This window comes from Drosophila miranda, chromosome 2, assembly GCF_003369915.1.
Source record: "Drosophila miranda strain MSH22 chromosome 2, D.miranda_PacBio2.1, whole genome shotgun sequence".
Taxonomy (NCBI): domain Eukaryota; kingdom Metazoa; phylum Arthropoda; class Insecta; order Diptera; family Drosophilidae; genus Drosophila; species Drosophila miranda.
The window spans coordinates 9,073,522-9,085,513 of NC_046675.1; positions in this window are offsets into that span (position 1 = coordinate 9,073,522).

Genomic DNA, 11,992 nt, shown 5'->3' on the forward strand with positions numbered 1-11,992 from the left:
CCTAAAATACATATGTCCTCCTATCAGAAATTTCTATTATTCCAATGATCGTCAAAACTACCCTGAGCAGAATAATAAACTGATTAATTACTGAAGACTTAGGATCAATTTCAGTCAAGAGATTTCAGTTTACAGTTTGCACAGATACTCCCCTGAAAAATGTTATCTGTGAGATATTCTATCCTGCTATCGATTCGCTCTACTAACCGCAATAAAAACTTTAAAAACTCACCCCTCTGTGGGGTACAATGAACTGCCCATCCATCCATCAAAGTTACCACCTGACATGACCCAGAAACATGCACCACCTCGCCAGAAACCAAAGCACTTGTGCCGCTGTGAACCTCACACATGTTCATCATCATCATCATTGCAGCAGGAGATAGTTCCGAGGGGGGTTGTAGAGACTCGTGGCATGCCTCATTTAACCCTAAATCCACCCCTAGGCATACGATGCCACAACGAAATGCAATTGCGAAATCAGTAAGGCAAACATGTTTCATACGCATCGAATTATGACACGAACAAAGGCGATTAATTAGTGGCAAGCGGAAGGGGCAGCCACTGGGATGGAGGCTGGGGGGTGCTGCCGCCAGGAAGAGGGAGGATGGATTGCGCCGACGCAAGCGGTAATCGAGATGGCTGCGCGTGCTCATGTCTCTCGCTTCGACAGTGCCGCATGTGCAACAGCAAGCGTGAAAGAGAGACAGCGAGAGAGAGATGGCAGTGGGGCAGGAACGAGGGGGGGTGGTTGGGGATGGGTGCTGCTGCATATCGAACCCATACTTTAACCCATACACGTGCATATGTCATTTTTATAGCGCTATACGTGTTTGCCATAAATCCATAACAATATGACAAGTACAAGTACTTTAGCGGCAGCCTCTCTCATGTGCAACATGTTTGCACGTTCACGCCACCGCCAGTGCCCATGTGTCCATGTGTCCATGTGCCAGTGCCAGTAGAGACGCCCTGGACTGCAGCACACCGACTCCCGATCCGACTCCGACTGGGACACCTTACCTTTGCAGCATTTTGGTGATTGTGATCGCACAGCATCACAGTGCAAGCTCTGCTGCGCTGCGGTCAGGATGATCTTGCCACAGACTACTCATTTGTGCTGCAACTGCGGCTTCTGCTCCGGGAACAGCAAGGAGATATTTCTGCGCTACTCGCCGCCGCCTGACATGATTTACATGAAGTGAAGACGCACGTTTTTATTACATTTTCGTGGCTGTAAGTGCACCAAAGGCAGCCCAACCAGACCCAGCCACCAAGCCACCGAACCACCACCCTCCCGCCACCCCAGAATGCTGCCAGCCACCCAACCACCGCCATCAGCGGTTCCTCCTTTGATTTGCGGCAAATGTTACGCACAGAACCCGCCAGTATCCGAAACCCAACAGCTGTGCAAGTGGAGGGTTAAATGCTGCAAATCATTTATCATTTTTGCTGTTACAATTTTCAAGTGCCCCTGCACCCTACACACAGACACACACAGCCCACAGCCACACGCCTACCCCACCCCATTTATCCGCAATTAAACAAACAATAAAAACTGCGGCAGCCTTGCCACAAAAGCAGGCAGAGTCGGGGTTGGACACGACACTTGTCACTGTCCGGATGAGTGTCGCCCTTCTCGACGTCTCGTTCTGGACCTAAGTCGACATTTTAATTTTAGTTTTCGTTTCTGGAAAATTGAATTCCTCGCTCATTTGAGAGATCGTAATCCCCAAATGAGATTGCTTTTAGAGTAAATCGCTTCATTTATGGGGGGATTTTCGGGCTGATTAAGCTTCATTAGGTTTTGATCAATTTTTTAGATTTACGAAAGGAAATAATGGCTGCTCATTTGGGGCCGAGAGTTATGCGTGTTACATTGGAAAGATATTTGTTACCTAGGTGGTCCCTTTTCTGGGGGCACCTTCGTGTCTTCTTTCCCATGTAGCCACCGAGAAATTTCAACTAATTAAAATACCTATAAACTCTGCATGTTGAGTCCTGTTTCCACATTTCATTGGAAATTTCAGAAAAACAGAGAAACAGAATCGTCTGGATAAGCAACACGCCAACCCCCAACCCCAACCCCAGCCCCAACAAATGACCAACTGAAGCCAATGCCGAAAACGGGGCCCTTCGAACCGACTAAAGATGAATGGTTGTGCCACGGCAGGGTCTCCAGTTGCCTCATGCCATGCCCCACCCCAGAGTGTAGCCCTCAGACCCAACTGACAGCAAACAGAAATCGACAGCCGTGCGGTGTTTACTACTCCAACAAGATCCCAAAAATAAAAAACAAAAACGTACCCAACAAAACCAAAAAAAAGAAAAAACAAAAACAGAAACAGAAACCGGACAGAAATTCACTTCTGATCGCATTGCGAATGGAAATGGAATGGGATCGGGACCAGAGAGCAGAGAGTAGAGCCCATCAGCCGGAGTAGCCTTAGCTCTCAGTCTGAGATCCCAGTCGAAATGGACAGCTGAAAAGGAGGCTGGAATTTGGGTTTGGACTTGGGTTTGGGATGTGGAGAGCTTAAAACTTTTAGCATTTTTAATTAGCGCGTTCTTTGTTTTCGGTTCGTTCGTTCGTGCCGTGGCCAGACCAGAGGAACAAAATGAGAACAGATTCGAACAAAACGAATTTTATTTTCGGGCTTGCATGCTAATTCTCGACCAACAGGAAGACCCCAATCCTCCTTGGTGTGGAAACAGTGGCGTAGGCAACATTGGGGGTATCACAAATGGCTCACTGTTTTGGTCAAACTATAGGAGAACTAGGAAGGAATTCTTAATTCTTTGAAGATCTATCCTCTTTTGGAAAAAGAGACGCCACTGCCCTCTACCTTTATCAGAATCCAGATGGTGATGGGAACCCTGACCTTGAAGCAAAGTTAACCAAATGTAATTAGCCATTGCGAATAGTCGAGTATCTTTAAGCCAAAAAGAGGACTCCTCTCCTACAATCTGCACCCATTAAACGTATGTATTGTATACTGGTGGCAGTTTAATAACCGTTCACTCGTTGCTCTTTGAATGGATGGTTAAATTGTCTTTTGGGCTACCCAGACCCGGTTGAGCCGATCTATTGGGGGTCTCTATCGCAGGTAAGCCGATGCAGTAAATGCCAGTCGAGGATTTATAGCAGAATACTTTGACCAATTACGCAGGCATGCCTCCTCCAGCTGCCGTTGCACTATGGCTCTGTGGCTGTGGCTCTGGCTAGATGGGGATGTGGATGTGGTTGTGGCCGACCAACCGTTTGACAACGCATCGTAAAGAGAGGACAAACATAAATATCAATTACAGGTCCATAAATTTGAAACCAATTAGCCAAGTGAAATTGATAACAGTCGTTCTACTCAAATGCAGCAATTTTCCATGGTCAAGCCGTGGCAGCAGCAATTTCCAGCAATCGCGAATAGTTTTCCCCCTCTCTTTGGCCGGTTGACGAGGCGCATTGCTGCCTGGGATGCAGCAGTCCGGAGTCACCGTCGCATCGACCCGTCTGAGTGGAGGATGCAAACAACTTAATACAAATTGAAGGCTCAAAAGCCAAATGTTTAGTTCTCACATTAAATGTAAACGGCAGCGCTGCAGCCACACCAGATTGGGCCAAGACAACGAAAGCCAAAGACAGAGCCCGATCAGAGACGGAACACGGAGACGGAGACGGAACACGGAGACGGAGACGGAGACCGAGATGGAGATGGAGACAGAGCCAAAGGCAAAGACAGCGGCAGCGAGCACTACTTAACTTTTCGACACCCAATGAAATTTTCGCACATTACTGCCAAAAGTATCTAGATGCAAAAATATCTGCAGTCGTCTGCAGTTGCATGCAACCAAACTCCACACACACACACACACACACTCAGAGCCAGACACAGAGACAGAGACGGGTCCAATGCAGGGGCTCATATCTGCATCTCCTCGGGTAGGCAAATGCAATTTATTATACGTCTGGGGCCAGACCTGGGTACCCGGGACCCGGCAGTACTCTCTGGCAAGATCAGATGAGATGGGGGCAGGCGGGAAGCCTGCAGATGGAGATGGGATCCTCCACACACGCAAACCTTTTGGCGTTTTTCTTATTAATACATTTTTAGCCTTTTCACTTTGGTGCTGCTGCTCCTGCTCCTGCTGATGCTGGTGGCGAAGGTGGAGACGGTGGAGACCCTGCAGCGGTGGTGGTGGCGGTGGCGGTGGCGGTGTGGTGTGGTGTGTGGCGTGGGGCAAACTGAAATCAGATAAAAAATGCTTCGCACACGATTAGGAATTTTTAATTAAAATATTTTGTACTGCTGTTTGTAGTTAATTTCGTACAAGACTCTCTCCGAGGCATACAAAGTGGCCAAAAGGGGCACCGAAGCAGGGTCCAATACGGAGGCCATAAGCACCTGCATTTCATTGCTGCAACCCGGCCTCCGTTCCTGTCTCTGTCTCTGTCTCTGTCCCTATCTCTGCCACTGTCTCTGACGCTGGGCTGTTGCTGCTGTTGTTGTATGCGTGTAGAACAGCACAAAGTACGCGATCCGATTGCCACAGTCGGAGTCGAAGCTGAGGCTGAGACTGGAGCTGGTGCTGCAGCAGGAGTTTCTCAGTCACAGTCGCAGGAGGAAGAGGCCGGCCGAACGAAGCATGGGGCAGACAACAACGAAGACGTAGCCACCAAAGGGTGCCGAGCTGGCATAAAAATCCTTGTGTTTCCATTTCGCTTTCGTGCCCAGTCCGTGGACTTGGCGCAACATTTCAACCTGCCACTGCGGTGGCAGCATTGATGGGCGTATACATGCGATTCATTCCGTGCCTGCCCCCTCTTCCTTCCGTTGGCTGCAGCGGCTGCGGCTGAGGCTGAGGCTGCTGCATCGTTTAGCTTAACTCAACATATTTTTAAAGCCGCAATCTCCGTGAGGCAAGAGGGATGCGGTGCGGTGCGGTGCGGTGCGGTGCGGTGCGGTGCAGACGAGAGGCGCGGGCGCATCGATGATATATTTAGTGGCAGGCAAAACGAAAGACTTAGGCAACGAACTTGCGATTACGACACAGCATGAGGCATTGCTTATATGGCTGGTGCATCCCCGACTATGCACATACAGTGGACACTCCCTAGAGATGAACCGGAAAGGATTTAGACGAAGTGAATAAACAAAAATTAAAAGAAAAATTATATACAAAATGTATTCCATAGAGTTCCTGCTTTGAAATCATTTCTATATTTACCAACACTCAATTAACCTTCAAATTTCGGTTTTTCAATATTTCAACCATTTTAATGCTAACCAACACTGCATTCCTGAGAGTGTTACATAATTTGAATGCTTCCCAAACTTGTAAATTATATTTTCTGTACAATTTCCTTTTTCATTTTGTTTTTGAAAGTACTTCCACACTTCTATCTTTGACATCTGTCCCTCTTAAATATGCTCTGCTCTGCTGTCCCTTCTGTTTGGATCTCCACTGTAGCTATATGCCAATTGGCGCTGCCCTGCACGACTTTCTTGCAGCTCCTCTCCTTCTGTTGTTGCATTGGGCCCTCCGTCTACTCCTTTCTTTCAGTGTGTGTTGGCTGGCGTTTTTTTTGCGGTTTTGTTTCTTATATTTTGCTCGGCGCAAATTGAAGATCGTGTTAAACGCTTAAGTTGTTTTTGTAGCCAGCTAAAAAGAGCGAGAGATGAGGGTGAGAGAGGGGTGGCTACAGGAGGGGAGGCCGGACAACACATGCAAGCCACAATGCATCATTAGCGTTGTGGCAAATGTGTTTTTGCCACACAGACGGGGGCAGAGGGACAGGCCTGAAATCGTTTTGTATCTGAGAGTGAGGAGGACGGTGCAACAAGTGCAAGATCTCAGTTCATTGCCTTCGAGGGTCCACTGATTATTGTGGAGCCGTAAATTATGACTAATTGATTAACAAATTCAACAGCAACAGCTCAGCCACAGTGGGACAAGTGCAGACGACCAACAACGCCAGGACACGCACATGCCACATAAATCAGAATCTGCATTCGGATGGTATCTCTCTCTGTCTCGGCAACACTTTCCTCCTGTCAACGCCACCTTTTGTGGCAGCCAGGTGACAAATCTACACCATGCTCTACCTCACGTGCACAGCATCCACAAGTTAATAAGCCAGAGATTTAAAAGCTTCGCCTCGGGTTTTCTTTTGTTTGATTATGGCTTTTCTTTGGGCCTTTTTTCCTAGTGTTTACCCAACAAATACGACACTTTTGTGGTACGCTTAAAATGCAAAATGTGTCAAATGCCCGTACTCTTACAGAAAATACGTTTCTCTTTCAAGTGGAAGAAAAATGAGCTTCGAATAAACAACTGGTAAAATACGAGTTAAATGTTAAATTAACGTACACTTTGCGTGGCTTGAAACCAACCAAAGACTGAAATGCGCACGCACAGATTTTGTAAATGAAGTCAAAAAAGGCAAAAACATCTGAAACACAATAAGTGGGGGCGTCTGGGCACCTGAGCAGAAGGGCGGGCGGGCGGTCGGTCGCGGTGGCGACCGATATATGGTATATACATATGTAGGTACCTATAGCCGTAGTATTTGCTTAGTCAATGCAAAAATATTGAGATTTGGCGAGTTATGATGAGTAATCTTGGGTTGGGTTGGGTTGGGAAGTCTGATATAAGATGTGGTCGTGGGATTATAGTAAATTTGCAGATAGAAAATGGGTTAAACCATACAAATTTATATTGATTTCATGTGATATTTTTTAATGTTGTTATTCTTTGAAGGTCTTTATTTTCAAAGTATAATTTTGGCCTTAATTAAAATTATGTTTACTCTGTCTATAATAATAATTATGACTATAATAATATATCAATGACATACATGGGATGACATGATTGGAAGATATATGTATACATATTTAGTTGTAGAAAAATAAGATAAGTTAAGATATTTATAGATAAAATTTGTCTTAAAATTATAACATGAGCATAAATTCTCCCTTTTTCTTTCTATACAGTTTCTTTTGATCTTTTTATAAATTTCGCTTTATAAAGTTTATTATCTGATTTATAAAAAACGTCTCTACAGCGAACGGAAATGTAGGTTCTGTGAAAAGTAAAACCATGCCATTTCATTATCTGAGATTATGGGTACAAAATGACAGATCCTGCTTTTGACAGCTGATCCACAATTCAGTAAGTAAAACTCTTTTCCAACTTCAATTCCAATTCCCACTCCACTCCACTCCCCACTTGAGGTGACCTTCTGGCTGAGTCAATTTATTGACATCCCTTGCCAAACATCCATCGAATGTAATAAATTTCCATTACCTGCTACACTTTTGGCTCTCGGCACACAACATCTCTCACCTTGAGCTGCCATTCTAGACAAGTGCTGGCTGCGGGCCCCGTCAGGCTCTTAGTTTGGCGGGTAATTCAGAGCGACTACGCCTCGAAGCGACTACGGGTCGAGTCTCGCGATTACCATAAGACTTATAAATAAATAAAATCCCACCACCAGCGGTCGCCTCACAGCAGTAGCAGCCGCCAGAGGAAACTTGTTCTGGCTTAAAGCAGTTACAATGTTTTTGTTTTTTGTGAACATTTTGAAAACATTTACAGTCGCGGCATGGTCGGCGGACAACAACGAAAAACTGGAGCAGCCGCATTTTGGGGCAACTGAAAGCCCAACTAAAAACCAAAACAGCATTTGAACGTGCATTATATTAATCTGAGTCCGAATTTTAATTGCAAATTGCAACAGGCCCACAGAGCTGACCAACGTGCGGCCAGTGCAGCAGAGTGTGGCAGCTCGGAGATGATTAAAAATGCAAGGCAAATACACTTCATTATGGGCCCATTTTCCAGAGACATGTCAGTCGCAGTCTCGGCCAGACACTGGCCACATAATTCACTCACTCAACAGAGGATGCATGCAAAGCAGGCCTCAGACCATGGCCCAGACCATGGCCCAGACCTTTGAGGGATTGGACTCGGGGCTGGAGAGATGGAGAGATGGACAGGCGGAAAAGTCGTCGAGCAGAGGCTTCAAGATTACAAGTGCAACGCATTCCCAGGTTACCGATTTCATCAAAATGATAAAGAACCTTCAAGAACCGCCACCGCCACTGCCACCGACAGTGCGGCTGGCTGTTGCTGACTTGACGGACTGACTGTCTGACAGTGCCTACTGTTTGTTCTCGGCCAGCAGAACAGCAACAATCGAAAACATTTAAGCACTTTATGCTATGCTCCACTTGAGCCGCGTTGCGTTTCACATTCGAGTGCAAAATCAACACACAAGCAGCGGCATTACTCAAGGTGCAGGCAAAAAACCAGAGAAAAACAGAAAAACTGTAGAAAACCGAGTTGAAAAACGAGCTGAAAAACGAAGACCGAACGAACAGAGCAGAGATTTAAATGCCTATCGCAAAGACACATCGACAAACGTCCCCATGTCCGCGTGTCCCAGTCCCAGTCCCAATCCATGACCATGGGCAGGTCCATGTCCATGTCCAGGCCCGAGGTCCAGGCCCAGACCCAGCCCCAGATCCGGGGACGGTGGCACTTGTATTGATCTAATCTAACCACGTTCAGTGTATGTACGCCTGTCTCCGGCGGTGGTCTCTCCTCTCTCCTTCCCTTAATGACTGGACTAAACCACGAGTGGGATTGAATGGTATACGAATGCCATGGTGTGGTACGGCATGGCATTGTACTATGGTGGAAGATCTACTCTACCCACGCATCCGCGCGGCTCAAGAAGTTTATTGAGAAATTACCAAGTACAAAATGAGGTGTCAGATTTTTGATTCTTTCCATTCCAATCTCCCAATCCCGATCTCCGCATAACTTTGACCAAGTTTGTGGCCCAAGTCTTTTGTGTCTGCCTTCCACATATTTATGATGACAAATATGGCTTTCCCGAGGAAGGTCCACGCCGCACCACACCAATCGACACCTTTGGCAAACAAAGCCTTAATGAAGTGCGTGCGTACCTGCCTAAGAAAAGCCAACAACAGAACTGAGAGGAGATGCTCAGACTCAGATCTCAGATCTCGCCTCTCTGGGGACAGCAAATGGAGTGTGTAAATTGTATGGTAAAATAAATACATAAAAGAATCCAAATCTCGATTTATGCTGGCTTAAATGAGCAACGTTCTATAACTCAAATTAAAAGCAATCTAAAAATCCAAATAGAAAGGAACAAATACCCAAATACCAAAAATGAGAATTCCAAGCAAACGAGCCACAGCTCTTGGTCTTCGGTCTTCGGGCTTCGGGCTTCGGGCCAGGCCAACACAACATTCAGATCGGCTCTCAACGACAGTTTGCTCCAAATTAAAAAAGTATAAAACCATAAAGACGACAATAATGACAGCCCGTTGATGGTGACAACGACCATGATGATGATGATGATGATGATCATGAGGATGAAGAAGTCGCTGGGGGGAAATGGAAAGGGGAATGGACTGGACTGGGCCCCCTGAATGAGACTGAGCCGGTGACTAGAGGGGATTGCTGTCTCCACAATGACACAGGCAAATGTCTTCTTTGTGCTGGCTTAAACGACTGCGAGGGTGGTTCTTGTTTTTCAATGAAAACGTTAGAAAAAGCAAGTGAAAGATTGAGAAGAGAAGGCATACAGCATACAACGAAACCTCGAAATAATTCAGTTAAGAAAATGACAATTAAATTATTTTAAAGAAATAAATAAAAAACCAATACTGAATTTTTCTAAAAAAAAAGGATTCATTAGGAAAAACAAGTACGAGGTGCATATCACTATTTTATAAAATTAGTAAAACCAATATTGAGGGACTTTCAATGCAAGGACAACAGATAGAATACTCCACTTATAGTTAATTTTTTAAATTTTCCAAAAGAATATTTATTTTGTATAGACTAAGTGGAATCCTTGTTTGAATTTTGTATAATTTCTTATCTCGAAACTCTCAAATACCGAAGCATGGAATAATTATAGAAATTCAGAAGTTTATTTTTTTGTAAACACTAGAAGTATCGCCAAAAAGTGAAACCTATGCCATGAGCAAACTGTTGAATCCCCCCTCGATATATGGTCTGGTTGTCGCATGGCCGTTTATTTTTTCTCTTCGGCGGCTGAACCTAATAATCCTCATGACTCGCATATCAAATGACAACAAATTTACTGCGGACGTTGGCGGCGACGATGATGTTGGGGACGACCCGGCCGCGTGGACGGGGGACGCGGAGTGCAGTGTCAAATTGAGCGACAATGGGCGACAAACGAAAAAAGCGGGCCACAGTGGGACAGTGGCAACTGTAACGTTTTGTTGCCTTTCATTTCCCACTCCCCATTTCCACCGAGCAGAGAGCAGCACCGCACCGCACCGCACCCCTCCGTCTGCCCTGTTCCCCGGGCTCTGCGTGTGTTGTGCATTTGCCGCTTTAATACCTTTTAACACTAATCGCATCGACCGAAGCGCAATCAGTTGTGATGGGAATATAAATAAAAAGAAGAATATATTGTATGTATAAAAAATAAAAAAAAAACTCTAACAAAAAGCCAACGGAAAGCAACAAGAAAGGGCCCAGAGGCCAGAGATTCTGCCGTCACCATATGGATATCGTCGCCCTAGTCGCCGCTGAACAAGAAATAAAAATCGTTCAAGTTCTTGGCTGAGGGAATCTTTTTTGGTCTGTGAGACGACTGTCTTCTTTTTTTCGGGTGAGATTTTCTCACGTGTTCTTTGCATTGGTCTTATTTTTTTTTCGGTTTTTCGATCTTTCGATTTTTTTGGGTGCCTGTATGCGTTTGAAACTGGAGCTCTTCTCATCAGCATGAGATGAAGATTTTTGGTTACTCGTACGTTTTGGGTTTTTGTTTTTTACGAACGCAGTGAATTTTTATGTTCCGATGATGAACTGTGCACACGACCCGAACAGAAATAACCAATCCACGAGCATTGGGCGGCGGCAACATGACTCAGACGAGAACACCAGAGCCAGGGTCCCCGATACGTTTTTGGCCAAGGTCTTCTGTGGACAGGGGACTGCTGCTGCTGCTGCTTCCCAGGTTGTTGTGGCATTAAAATCATCGAACAGGAAATTGCCACAAATTCTTTATGAGATTTACTATGTGTGTTTTTGGTCTTAATGATTTCTATTTTATTTCATTCCACACTGCAGCCAAGAAATGTGTATCTACTCGTATATATCTGTATCTGTTTTGTATCTTTCCTTCTGCTTCAGCGAGTGTGGAGTCTCAGGCTTGGGGCTGCTGCACAGTACGTGGCCATGGAGCCGAAAGGCTACAAGTTCATCCAGAGATCTGTGGCTCTGTTCTGGATTCCCATCCAACACATGCGAAATCAGTAGATCACGAAATGAATAGCCATAAATACAATGCGAAGAGAAGCCAAGAACTAAGCCAAGGAGCAGACACCAGAAGAGGAAACATGCTGACTGGACTGGACTGGACGACTGCAACCAACGATCCAGCAGGCGGACACAGAGATGGGCTGTTGGGCCGACAGACAGACGGACGGACAGATAGTCATGTAGACATATAGACATATGGGTAACGTTTCGCCATTTAGCTCGATTGCAGTTGCAAACATGCGATTTTGAAGAGGTTCGAATTGGCCAAAAGCGACTCCGATAGCAACTGCTGCTGCTGCGTGCTTGGAGGAGTCGCCTTCTGCCTCTGATTCCTTTCGAGTCGAGAGTGTGGATTAGGGTAGGATCACATTCCCCAATGCTGCTGCTTCTTGGGAATGGAATTTCGAAATTGTGGAAAGAGCAACAGCAGCAATTCAACAGCAAATTCTATGTAAATATAGCCATGGTCGCAGCTATGATCGAAAGCAACTCTCAACTTTGTCTGCTGCCAGAGACTTGGCGAGACTTTGTTGATTCTGGCCAAATGTGCTTTTTTATTGGCCTCGAACAAAATGATTTCGTTTCTGGGGGCCCGTAAAATGCCAGTTACTGCCAGTTACAGCTACCAACGTTTACAGCTTCTACCACTCCGCCTACC